The sequence below is a fragment of the Conger conger genome, chromosome 14, assembly GCF_963514075.1.
Source record: "Conger conger chromosome 14, fConCon1.1, whole genome shotgun sequence".
Lineage (NCBI taxonomy): Eukaryota > Metazoa > Chordata > Actinopteri > Anguilliformes > Congridae > Conger > Conger conger.
This window is the reverse complement of record NC_083773.1, coordinates 19891516-19904309: the sequence shown is the minus strand read 5'-3', so window position 1 is coordinate 19904309 and position 12794 is coordinate 19891516.

Here is a 12794-nt window from a genome sequence, read left to right as displayed (position 1 = left end):
TAACTCCAACGCTGATAAACGATGACATTGGCGCTGTTTCTGATTTAAAATAAACAGTTGTCGCGGAAAAAAACATCGAGCAATCGTTTTGGAGACGTATGTTCAATTAATGTAAACCAATCGTATAAAAATATTGGTTACCTCTGCTGGAGATCAGAATTTAACAATGTTCGGCATATAGTTTTATTTTTAAACAATTTAATAGAGCGATTTTCTTTGTTTCTATAGCACGAGAGCCCTGCTTGAGTCCTATGGTTCAAAGGCGAGCAGACAAAGTATCGGACATCACTCCGTCTTCATATTTAGGCCTATTTGCTCATTTAAAAATTCGTCGACTTTTTATAGGCCAAGTACAGTTGTGGTCAAAAGTTTACATACACTTGTAAAGAACATGTATATCATGGCAGTCTTGAGTTTCCAATGATTTATACAACTCTTATGATGGAATGATTGGAACACATACGTCTTTGCAAGGGTGTAGGTTTGATTTTGACATTGGTAGGGACACAAATTGGGGAAGTTCAGAGGGGATGTGGTCTTTGCTGGAAGCAGAGGCGTTTTGCATTCATCACAGACTTTCGATGACTAGACTTGTGATCTAGAGCCTTAATTTATAGACGGTTGTGGTAGTCAACACACCCATTCACAGGCACACAGACACGGGTGTCGCCCATTAATTAACCCTTTACATTCCTGCTGAATGCGACTTTGAAGAGCACATTTTTGTTTTAAGGCAGGTAGCTACTGTTGCCAGTCCAAACCAATGATCTGTAAACATTTACAGATTTACATCACAAATAATAAGATTGTCATTATTATAAGACTAATAAGATGTTGACGATTGGTGGGATTAATTATTGTGAAAGATAATTAAACTGAACAACTAATTTTTATTCAAAATGCAGTGGTGTCATGTTCCAGTTTATTCTCCCTCACTTGTCGCTGGCGTCTGCACACACACCTTTGCCGGTCTCTCTCAAAGATGCTCCAAATAAAACAATGTGCTACACATCAATATACTAAAAATAATTGTTTAATTCAACAAACATAGGCTAACTGTTACCCATACTATTAAGCCAGCTCACACACAAAATACTAGTTTGTTGCTCGAGATCAGATACCATTTAAAAAAATTGTGCTATCCACTCTGTACCTAGTTATGTAGAAATGCTTATACCTTTGATTTGACCATTACGTGGTCACGTCCTTATTTTAGCCAGAGTGGTTTTAGCAGGTAGTGATGATCAATAACTTCCAGCCTTAAAAGCACTTTACAAACAGCAAACCTAGCTCATGCTGAAACTGGCCTTACCGAACATTCTGTTTGGTTTTAGGTAATTGTCTCACTGCATGTTGGTTGTCCCAGATAGTCTAGTCAACTACCAAATTATATTTAAAACAGGAGCTAAAGTATAAACCAAGCTAATCATTCTCAAAAATACGCTACCGGACCAACTGTGTTCGTGTGAATTCATAGGCTTTAAAATGACAGATTTCACACGACTGCTGACAGCACTAAATCACTACGATTAGCTGCTTTTCAGTCATTCATGTGTAAGGTAACATTTGCAACTTTCATGATGAATAAATAAATCATTAGGCTACTTCCAGATCAGCTTTGGTCTAATTCTTTCCGGTTTCATAAAAACTTGGTAAAATTCACATACACGATCCATTTCAGCATACAGTGACATGGTAATGGTGATCCACTGTAGCATTGTGGTGGGGAAGATGGTGCTAACGAGAGACTATGAACCAGGCAGGCTACGGGTCAGCCTGCATAACAGACCGAATAGCTAGGTGTTCAGTGAGCTAACACGGTCTTCGGAACACAGGGATGTTGTGCAGTTATTTGTCAATTTCCCTATAAATATTGGTCGATTTCACATCAAAGTCTTTAGCGTTTGGGATATTCAATAGGCAACCATAATCATAAACCACATTCCCAGGGAAAAACTACCGTTGAACGGATGTTATCTTCTGGTGGTAGCGGCCTTTGAACAGAACACGGGGAGTTTAAGTTATGCTTATATAAATAACCCCACAGTACCCCTGCAAATTCTGCTCCTGTCCCTGTCCCTGTCCCAGTCTAGCCTTTAATAAAAAAAAAAAAGACTTTAGAAATGTGAATGGAGCATACGATTTCATAATCTTTGTGATAGGTCATTATGAGGGTAGAAACCAGAAAGCTGTGATTTTACTGCTGAATTTAAAGCACTTTCAGCTATATTTTATGTATGAAATGTGCTACATAAAGGTGCTATATAAATAAAGCTTATAATTATTATTTAAAAACGCTGCCTTTGAAGTGTTTTGCCTCCCACTTAAAGCTCATGCCTACATTATGCATCTCATTGACACCCCCAGACTTATGTCCTGCCCCCAATCTCTTCAGACCCTCCAAAGCAGTGTCTGATGGGCCTTTAGACCTAGGTCACTTCTAGAGAGAAACTGTGACAACTGTTCAAAAAACTGATTTTACAAAACCACTTCTGTCCGACCCACATAGCCTACTTTATCAAGCTATATCTCCAAAACGGATTGGCCAATCCCAACAAGTGATAGACGACCTCATTTTGTAGCTCTGATCATATAGTTTCACATCAAGTTAAAAAAAGAAAAAATAGATCTCCGCCAAAATACGACATTTACCACGTTGCGTTACATTACAGCGAGTCCTTCCGAGGTGGGATCGAGCTAACCCTGCTACACTGGCACAGACTTATACTGTAACATGCCATCTACATTAAATGGTAACAAGTAGCCTATCACTGGGGTCGTTTGTAACCACAAGCTACAGCAGTTTTAACTGAAGATGTAGCCTGGCCAATAACTTCCATCTTACCGCTTCAGTCTGGCTCTTCTTGTACGCAGCCCACAGCGTTTTATTAACGTTAAAAAGTACTGGTTAAGCCAATCAGCGAGGCGGGACTCGTAGTAGAGAACGAGATCTGTTAATATTGTTAACATGTGCATTGTCAATCAAAATAATCGCTATGGACATTTCAGCAGTTGCTCGGTAGGGACACGTCCCTACCGTCCCTATCCAATGTTTTGCCAAAAAAAAGTCATGCATTTTGGTTCTTTTAAAAATGTATTATTGATATTCTGGAAATATGACAGAATCTGCTGAGTCAAAAATATACATACAGCAACTTGAATGATTTTGGTGATGTAGAAAGTTGTGTTCTTTTTGGCATGGCCTCTTCACTTCCTGTGAGTGACTACAGCTGGTGACTTCGCTGAGCCTATTTAAATAGGACTGGTTTGATACACTCATTGGACTCGCACGGAGCTGAAAAAGCAGATCGCTGACTTGAATAAGTCAGAAAAGTCACTTGGAGCCATTTCAAAGCAGCTACAGGTCCTAAGATCAACTGTGCAAACAGTTGTTTGTACGGATAAAGTGCATGGCATAGTTGTGTCCCTGCCACGATCAGGAAGAAAATGCAAGCTATCACCTGCTGCCGAGAGAAAATTGTTCAGGATGGTTAATAGTCAACCAATAACCACCAAAAAGCAGGTGTGTGATGAATTAGAAGCTTATGGAACACAGGTGTCATTGTCAACAGTCAAGCGTCTTTTACATCATCACGGGCTGAGAGGCTGCCGTACACAAAGGAATCCCATGCTCCAGAAGCGGCACCTTAAGAATTTTATAATCACAGATTTGGGATCTTACACCTTAAAGGGTTATGGAAAAAAAAACATGCTGAAACTGTCGTGTCTAGGAAACGACAGAGTCCAAATCTTCAATTTGTCGAAAAACATCTTCGCGAGGGAAAAGACGACACCAGGCAGCAAGATCTTCAGGAAAATCAGACTTTATTAGCACACGTGCATAAAGCCGGATCAGCTCTCCAGAACTGAACCCCGACTGGCATTTGTACACCCATTTTATACACAGTTACTCCACCTACAACTCCTCCTCAAACCGCATTCTGGCAAATCACCCACACTTTTCTTATCGTAACTCCTCCCAACGCTCCTCCCACAACGTCATTGTGGCAAATTGCCAACGGTCCTTATGCTCTGCCAACTCTGTACAAAGTTCAGGGCATTCTGCCAACTACGTGTCCTCACTTCACCCCGCACCTGCTCTTGGCAAACTACCAGACCTCAAAGTTCTGGATGCCCTCCCTCTAACACGTCATCCATACACGTCACTCTGTATCTTTCGCTTTTATAAGACAAACTAAGCAGCAGTAATCATTGAAAATATACAGACAAACTAAACATTTCATTAATATTCACTTCTAATATACTTTTCTAATATACAGACATACTAAACATTTGATTAATTATTCTCTTCTAAGGGAATAAATGTACGTAGCATTCTTTGCTCTCATTTCAACAGTTTTCACTGTGGTTTCTTGCGTTTTCATAAGCTCAGCTATAATTAATGTTCTAGGTCAAATAGATACACTCCTGGCATAAAACATCGAGAGTCCCGGAGAAATCAGCTGTATAGTCATATCTTGCTCTGCCCGTGTCCTTGACAGTTTGGTCTACACAGTTCAAGACGGGCCCCCCCCCTGCCAGCTGGCTGGGCTCACTGTGTAATCCTGGCACAATTTAGCAGTTAATCAGTTTGAAACTATACAGGGTACATATCATACTTTAATACAGATATATTGATAAACTTTTAGCACACATCGTCGAGAGTTTTGGAGGAACCAGCCTGCTCACTAAGGCGGAGTCTGATTTTGACTTGTGATTGGTTATCATGCTTTTAGGAGGGAGATCTTTCGTTCTGTGAATTTTCCCCTACAAAACCTGAAAAACCACTCCACATCTTCTCAGTGGTTTGTCCTGTGGTGAGTTTCTAGAAAGGTTCTGGTGTGTTGCTTCGGCCTGCAAATATGTGGTGTGTCTTCAGCTCTCATTTGCATGCTGGGCATTCAGGCTGAACAGAGCTAGTTTCTCTGAGAAATAGCATTGCAGAAATCATTTCTCAGTTTCACTTGGATTAAGGGAGTGATCAGCGGCATCAACATGGCTCAGGCAGTAAGAGCAGTTGTCTGGCAGTCGGAGGGTTGCCGGTTCGATCCCCCGCCCAGGCTGTGTCGAAGTGTCCCTGAGCAAGACACCTAACCCCCAAATGCTCCTGACGAGCTGGTCGGGGCCTTGCATGGCAGCCAATTGCCGTCGGTGTGTGAGTGTGTGTATGAATGGGTGAATGGAGAAGCATCAATTGTACAGTGCTTTGGATAAAGGCGCTATATAAATGCCTACCATTTACTATTTACAATGTGTACCTCCATGGGTGCTTCCATTGTTGTGACATCAGACAACTGCTTCTCATGAAGTCAGGGTAGATGGATTTGCCCCAAGTTCACAAGTAGGAATTCCGACTTTCAGTGAAGTTCTATTGCACTTTTCCTTGCAGGAGGTTGAAAACTTAACTTCCGAGTTGTCTGGAATGCAGTATTAGCTTATGTTACAAAGACAGAATGAGGCTAACCTAGGGTTTTTTGTTGCAGCTGGCTAATGTTTGCTGCTAACTTTACAGCATTTTACTTAGTCCTTCAATCCAATCTACTGTTATCTGGCTCCTTGTTCATTATATTTATACATACAGACTGATAAACATTACAGCAATTTAATCTGGTAAATGGGTAAAATGCATGGAACGCCCCATCCCAGCTCAGCCCTAAATTACTTTGGCTCAGTCCCAAATGTTTTCAGACCTTGGTGACGCCCTGGGGAGCGACACTATCGGTGAACCGTCATGAATGCTCCCGCAAAGACAAAAGCATTGTACCTTCTCTGGATTTGTTCTACTGTCAAAGTGACTGAAAATATGTATTCTTCACTGAATAGTTGTTTGGATATTGATCTTAAAATCTACTGTGGTGTGTTCAGTCACCTGCACCTTTTAGAATTAAAAACCAAAAAGTTTGTTAGGGGTATGAATCTTTTCCTCTCAGAAGATTCCATCTTGATACGTGGCCTGCGGAATGATGCACCTCAGTTACAAGTTACAAATGCAATGATTCCATTTGATTCTCCTCTGATTTAATTCATTCAATTCTGATTTAGTTTTACATTTTAACATGTCAGTGGAAATTCTTTATTCTCACTTACATTTTGTCGGGCTGAGGTGGTGAAGGTTTTTCTTTTAGACCAGCACCTTATTCAAATTTTTGTTTGAAGACATGATTGGTTTATTAGATTAATCAGGTGTCTTCCAGGTGTTCCTTTAAAAAAAAACAGGGGATCTGGAATCCTGGAGCATAATGAATAATACCAAGTGTGACGATCACTGTTTTAAATGTCTTGTATTTAGTAGGTTACACTGAGAAAGGTTTGGAGCAGGGGTCGGCAACCCTGGTCCTGGAGAGCCGCAGGGTGTGCTGGCTTTTGTCGTTACTCAGCACTTAATTGATCGATTAAAGCAGTGGATTACACAGTTAACTCGCCTCACCTGGTTTCTTGGGTATGAATCAGTTGCTGGTATTAAGGCGAAAACAAAAACCAGCACACCCTGCGGCTCTCCAGGACCAGGGTTGCCGACGCCTGGTTTGGAGTATCACAACAGCATGGGGTGTCACCTTGCCTATTAGTTTAATGTGTAATTGCATTGAATGAAAGCAGTGGATTGAATAGGCTGCTAATTAGTCATTATCACAGTCACTTTGCTCTTTCTGTTGTGCTAAATAATAATTTTAAAACAAGTAATAGAAACAGGACACCAAAAAGAAAACAATAAAGATGATTTATTGGTTGAAAAGGAAATGCAGAAAGCATCTAAATCAGTGGTCTCCAACTCTGGTCCTGGCAAGCTACTGGGTCTGCTGGTTTTTGTTTTCACCATAAAATCAGTACCCTGTTAAGACCCAGGTAACCAAGCGAGGTGATTTAACTGTGTAAGTAGCTGCTGTAATTGATTAATTAGGTGCAGAGTAACAACAAAAACCAGCAGACCCTGTAGCTCTTCTGGACCTGGCCACTGATCTAAACCGGTTGGTTACACTTTCCCCATCCCTTCATTCCAGGGACACTACTTCAGTGCTGTAAGTACAGCAGCTATATTGGTACATGCAGGTTTATTGTTAGTATTAGGAATAATATACAACAATGTACATACAAAATTAATCAGCAATTATACAAGGAATATATCAGGAACACTTTCAAATCACGGGCCATGCTTCCAGGGCATAACAAAGTAAATTTGCAGCTGATTTTTTTTTATCCGAGAAGCACACCTTGGTCTGTCAATACTATTATTACAATAATTTCCTACCAATGTTAACTTGCAGTGTTGTATTGATAATTGTTTTGTGCTAGACCCCTTTCACTTTATTGTTAACACATATATTTTTGTGTCTGAAGGTGGTAGTAATTTGTATATTTGCCCATATATTAAGTGGTATTGATGATAGATTTTTATATATGTGTAGTATATTCCATTTCAGCACTTATGCGCTGCCTATTAATTTTAGTGCTGTATTTCCTCGCAGGTATTTTAGCTGATGAACAGATATAATATTCAATTGCCTTGTCATTTTGTTTGAGCTACAGCCTAAAGATAAGAGGACACACCTGAGTTTGCACATTATGAGGTGAAAGTTTACCACAGCTGTTTGCCACAGTTCCCCAGGAAGCAGCTCCTTGCATAAATGATTCCACTATTGGAAACAAAAATTATCATATGTTTTATGATTGAGTGAATATATTCAACATTGTAATGGTTAACTCCTGTTACTGACCATACAAGTTTAGGTTTATATCGTATCTACCTTAAATCTAAGTCTTTTAAATTTGTAAAGCCTCAGGTGTTTGACATAGTCGGTGAGCGTGACCAATGACTGATTTTATCCAAGCAGCTCATGAGTCTAAGGTGCTAGCAGGTTGATTCATTGCCAGCAGGTCCTCTCATTTTAAATGTTTTATTTTTGGTGAAATTCATCTTGAATATGTGTTTGAATGGGATGAGATCAGGGTGGACAGTCCCTATTCTAGACCACCATCTCTACAAGTATTTCAGTTATATATTGAGACTTTAAAAAAGTTTTTTTTATTATGTATTTTACTTTACTCATGGTGAAACCTGTTTTATATCTTAGTGATCCTGATCATCGTCAGTGATATTCTTTAAGTGTTTAACATCGATGGCCTTGTCTTGCTCTAGGAGCTTGTCTGATCTCAACCCCCCATATATGGAAATGATGAGTCAAGATTTAATGAGTCTGCATTGCTGTGGACTTCATTATAGGAATTTCAGTATCCAGTTCTGCCAGATACTGACCACAACAACAATCTTTTGCATTCTGTAAGTTTAATTCCATTTCGTACACATTCATCAATAATCTTCATCTCCAGTTACATTAAAAAAAATTGTCAGGGAAAATATGACTGATGGGGTTTCTCATTTAGAATTTGGGAATAAAGAGAAGATGGATAATTGCACTTATACTAGCTTTTTTCCCCCACACACAAAGTGTGTTGCAGTGATGAGGGGGAACTCGCCTCACCCACCACCAATGTGCAGCACCCACCTGGGTGATCCATTGTACCTGCTTTGCTTATGAAGTAGCTTTCACGCACATCTGTCTCTTCCTGCTGCCGTGCACATGTTACTAATTACCATCGTCCTCCTCTCTCACATCTTAGCTTTAGCCCATGAATTCCTTACATCACCTGATCCCAACCCAGCCCTCCCCTTATGCACCTAACCAACCATATCTCTATGTTCTAGTGCTCTCTCCTGGAGCAGTACTCTTCACCGCTGCATCCTATGAGCCTGCCAGTGTCATTTCCAAACCCACCTCCAGCATTAAATTCCTTTATAAGCTCCAAAATTCCCTTACCATATACAGTGGTGTGAAAAAGTGTTTGCCCCCTTCCTGATTTCTTATTTTTTTGCATGTTTGTCACACTTAAATGTTTCAGATCATCAAAAAAATTAAATATTAGTCAAAGACAACACAAGTAAATACAAAATGCAGTTTTTAAATGAAGGTTTTTATTATTAACGAGAAAAAAAATCCAAACCTACATGGCCCTGTGTGAAAAAGTGATTGCCCCCCCCTGTTAAAACATAACTGGTTTATCATACCTGAGTTCTCTAGTTTCTCTAGCCACACCCAGGCCTGATTACTGCCACACCTGTTCTCAATCTAGAAATCACTTAAATAGGACCTGCCTGATAAAGTAAAGTAGACCAAATGATCCTCAAAAGCTAGACATCATGCTGAGATCTAAAGAAATTCAGGAACAAATGAGAAAGAAAGTAATTGAGATCTATCAGTCTGGAAAAGGTTATAAAGCCATTTCTAAAGCTTTGGGACTTTTGGGACATGGAACAGTGGTGAACCTTCCCAGGAGTGGCCGGCCGACCAAAATTACCCCAAGAGCGCAGCAACGACTCATCCAAGAGGTCACAAAAGACCCCACAACAACATCCAAAGAACTGCAGGCCTCATTTGCCTCAGTTAAGGTCAGTGTTCATGACTCCACCATAAGAAAGAGACTGGGCAAAAGTGGCCTGCATGGCAGAGTTCCAAGACGAAAACCACTGCTGAGCAAAAAGAACATTAAGGCTCGTCTCAATTTTGCCAGAAAACATCTTGATGTTCCCCAAGACTTTTGGGAAAAAAGTCAAAGTCCTGACCTGAATCCTATTGAGATGCTGTGGCATGACCTTAAAAAGGCGGTTCATGCTCGAAAACCCCCCAATGTGGCTGAATTACAACAATTTTGCAAAGATGAGTGGGCCAAAATTCCTCCACAGCGCTGTAAGAGATTCATTGCAAGTCATCGCAAACGCTTGATTGCAGTTGTTGCTGCTAAGGGTGGCCCAACCAGTTATTAGGTTTAGGGGGCAATCACTTTTTCACACAGGGCCATGTAGGTTTGGATTTTTTTATCTCCCTTAATAAAAACCTTCATTTAAAAACTGCATTTTGTGTTTACTTGTGTTGTCTTTGACTAATATTTAAATATGTTTGATCTGAAACATTTAAGTGTCACAAAAAAAATAAGAAATCAGGAAGGGGGCAAACACTTTTTCACACGACTGTAATGCAACACTACTAAAGCATGGTGGCACTCCCAGCCATTTGCTAAGTGTCCTACTAATCGTATTTTGTGGTAGCAACCCAAAATACATAAAATCAATAAAGTCACAGAAATGAAAATATCAGTAATGGCATGCGGTTCACCTGCTGTGGATGTAAATACCCTCAAATTAAAACTGTCCATCTGCACTTCACCTACGCCTCATTGTTTCATTTCAAATCCAATGTATGGAGTACAGAGCAAAAACTACAATTGTGTCACTGGCCAGATAATTATGGACTGCATGCATATGTAACATTTAGCTCTGTTTAAAAAAAACTATCTTTTTCTGTAGTGCCGATATAACTCCATTATTTTGTGGCCTTGCCCAGTAATTGCATTTGATTTGACTTTTAAGCATCTGGCTTGTATTAAATTATATTTCCTGCCTAATAGTATAATTGAGTTGTATCCTGCCCCAAAAGTCACCAAAATGAACCATTTTACAGTGATTGGACAGCAAAAAATGATTCTGTGGGAGCACATCCTGGGACTCCCCTAGTTGAACGTAGTCACCCTGCCTCCTCAGTTAACCTACCCCCCAGCCACCAGCAGTATGCTTGTCATTCATACAGGCTTATGTTTTATTCATTTATTTACCAGGGACAATGCACATTAATCAACATTTTATTTAGTTTCCACATCAATGGAAATGTGAGTTAGCTAATAAGTTATTTTTCATCTGTAGTCCCTAACCTGCATGTCTTTGGACTGTGGGAGGAAACCGGAGTACCCGGAGGAAACCCACACAGACACGGGGAGAACATGCAAACTCCACACAGAAAGGGCTCGCACCCAGGACCTTCTTGTTAGGCAACAATGCTACCCACTGCACTATTGTGCCGCAACCAGCTTTATGCTTTGTTTTCCCAGGCTTTCATTTGTGCATTTGTATTTCAGCGCTTCATGACTATGGTCCTGGGTGAGTTTCACAGCCCAGCTATGGTGTTGCAGCCTTTAACTGGCAGAGTGTTCGGCACAAATGCCGATGCCTCTGCTCTGCATGTGGGGACGACATTGGCTCAGGCGGTAAGAGCAGTCATCTGGCAGTCGGAGGGTTGCCAGTTCGATCCTGCCCTGAGTGTGTCGAAGTGTCCCTGAGCAAGACAGCTATCCCCCAAACGCAAGCTGATTGGTGCAATTGTACAGCCCTTGGATAAAGCCACTATATAAATCCATCCATCCATCCATCCATCCATCCATTCATCCATTATCTGAACCCGCTTATCCTGAACAGGGTCACAGGGGGGCTGGAGCCTAACCCAGCATACATTGGGCGAAAGGCAGGAATACACCCTGGACAGGTCGCCAGTCCATCGCAGTGCACACACACCATTCACTCACACACTCACACACTCACACACTCATACACTCATACACTCATACCTACGGGCAATTTAGACTCTCCAATCAGCCTAACCTGCATGTCTTTGGACTGTGGGAGGAAACCCACGCAGACACGGGGAGAGCATGCAAACTCCGCACAGAGAGGCCCCGGCCGATGGGGATTCGAACCCAGGACCTCCTTGCTGTGAGGCGGCAGTGCTACCCACTGCACCATCCGTGCCGCCCCCACTATATAAATGCCAACCATTTAACCTTTTGAAGAGTGGGTTTTTTAAAATGTTTTTTTATGAATCAGCTGATGTTCTGCCCTAGACAACCCCATGATAATTTCTCATAAGTTACTTACACTCCTGCAACCAAATAACCACGCCCGCACACTAACTCACTCACTCTCATGCTCAAGGTCAATCTGACACTGAGAATGTTTAAGTCAGTATGCGATCCAGTTGCTATCCAAGCAATGGATTTATTTCTTACCAACTGAGAGCTGAAATCAGCCTTGCTAAATTACAGTTGGCTTTTACCATCGAACAGCTCTATGACTACAAACTGGACCTACTAACCTGGGATCCGTTTTTTTAGATGGTGAAACGTAGTCTTGCTAAATAACATAGTCAGATAGTGGTGCAATCAGCCAAATCACTTTGTTCTGGAAGCTGTCTTAAAATTCAAGTTTGAGCCGGTCAAGGGGGATTTCCCTGGAAAATACGGACACTGTAATGCCTCTTGTATGTTTAACACATATCCATTCCTGCTGTGAACAGCTCTGTAATGTTTTGCTCTAATTTTCAACAGCCTTCGGCGCTACCATAGTAACTGAGCCTAGTAACAGGTGGCCTACCTGGATATGGTTTCATGGGTTTACAGCAGTCTTGGTAAATAAGAGAGCCACTGATATTTCCAAAGGGTTATCACTTGACTGCTTTATGCTTCTGTGAATGGGTTATGTGACACGGAGGATATTTGATTCTTTCTCAACGTTTTCAACAAAGGAGTATGCAGCCCTGTTTCAGGCAAAGTACGAAGAAGGCCATAGATTGATTGATCTTGATGAAAAGATGACAACCATCTCTAAGATGTCTTTGGGGTCGATGGCCATCTAACACATACAATAAATTCAGCATTTCCGAAACATTACAGCAGTAATATTGCAAGCCCTTGTCTGTTGATTTTGTGTCGAATTTTTCAAAATAATTAGCTCTCATATAGCCATGAGAGTGCTAGCCTTTTAGTGGCCTGAAGTAGGATTAGACTTGATTTGCCTAACATGAAAATCAAGTGCTGGTGTTTGGGTTGCACCAATCACAGAGCGACAGAGGAAGGGTGGGTGTGGACACTGAAAGGAAATAGGCTATCAGAACATGTTGTTTTGGTGTCAAGCCTGT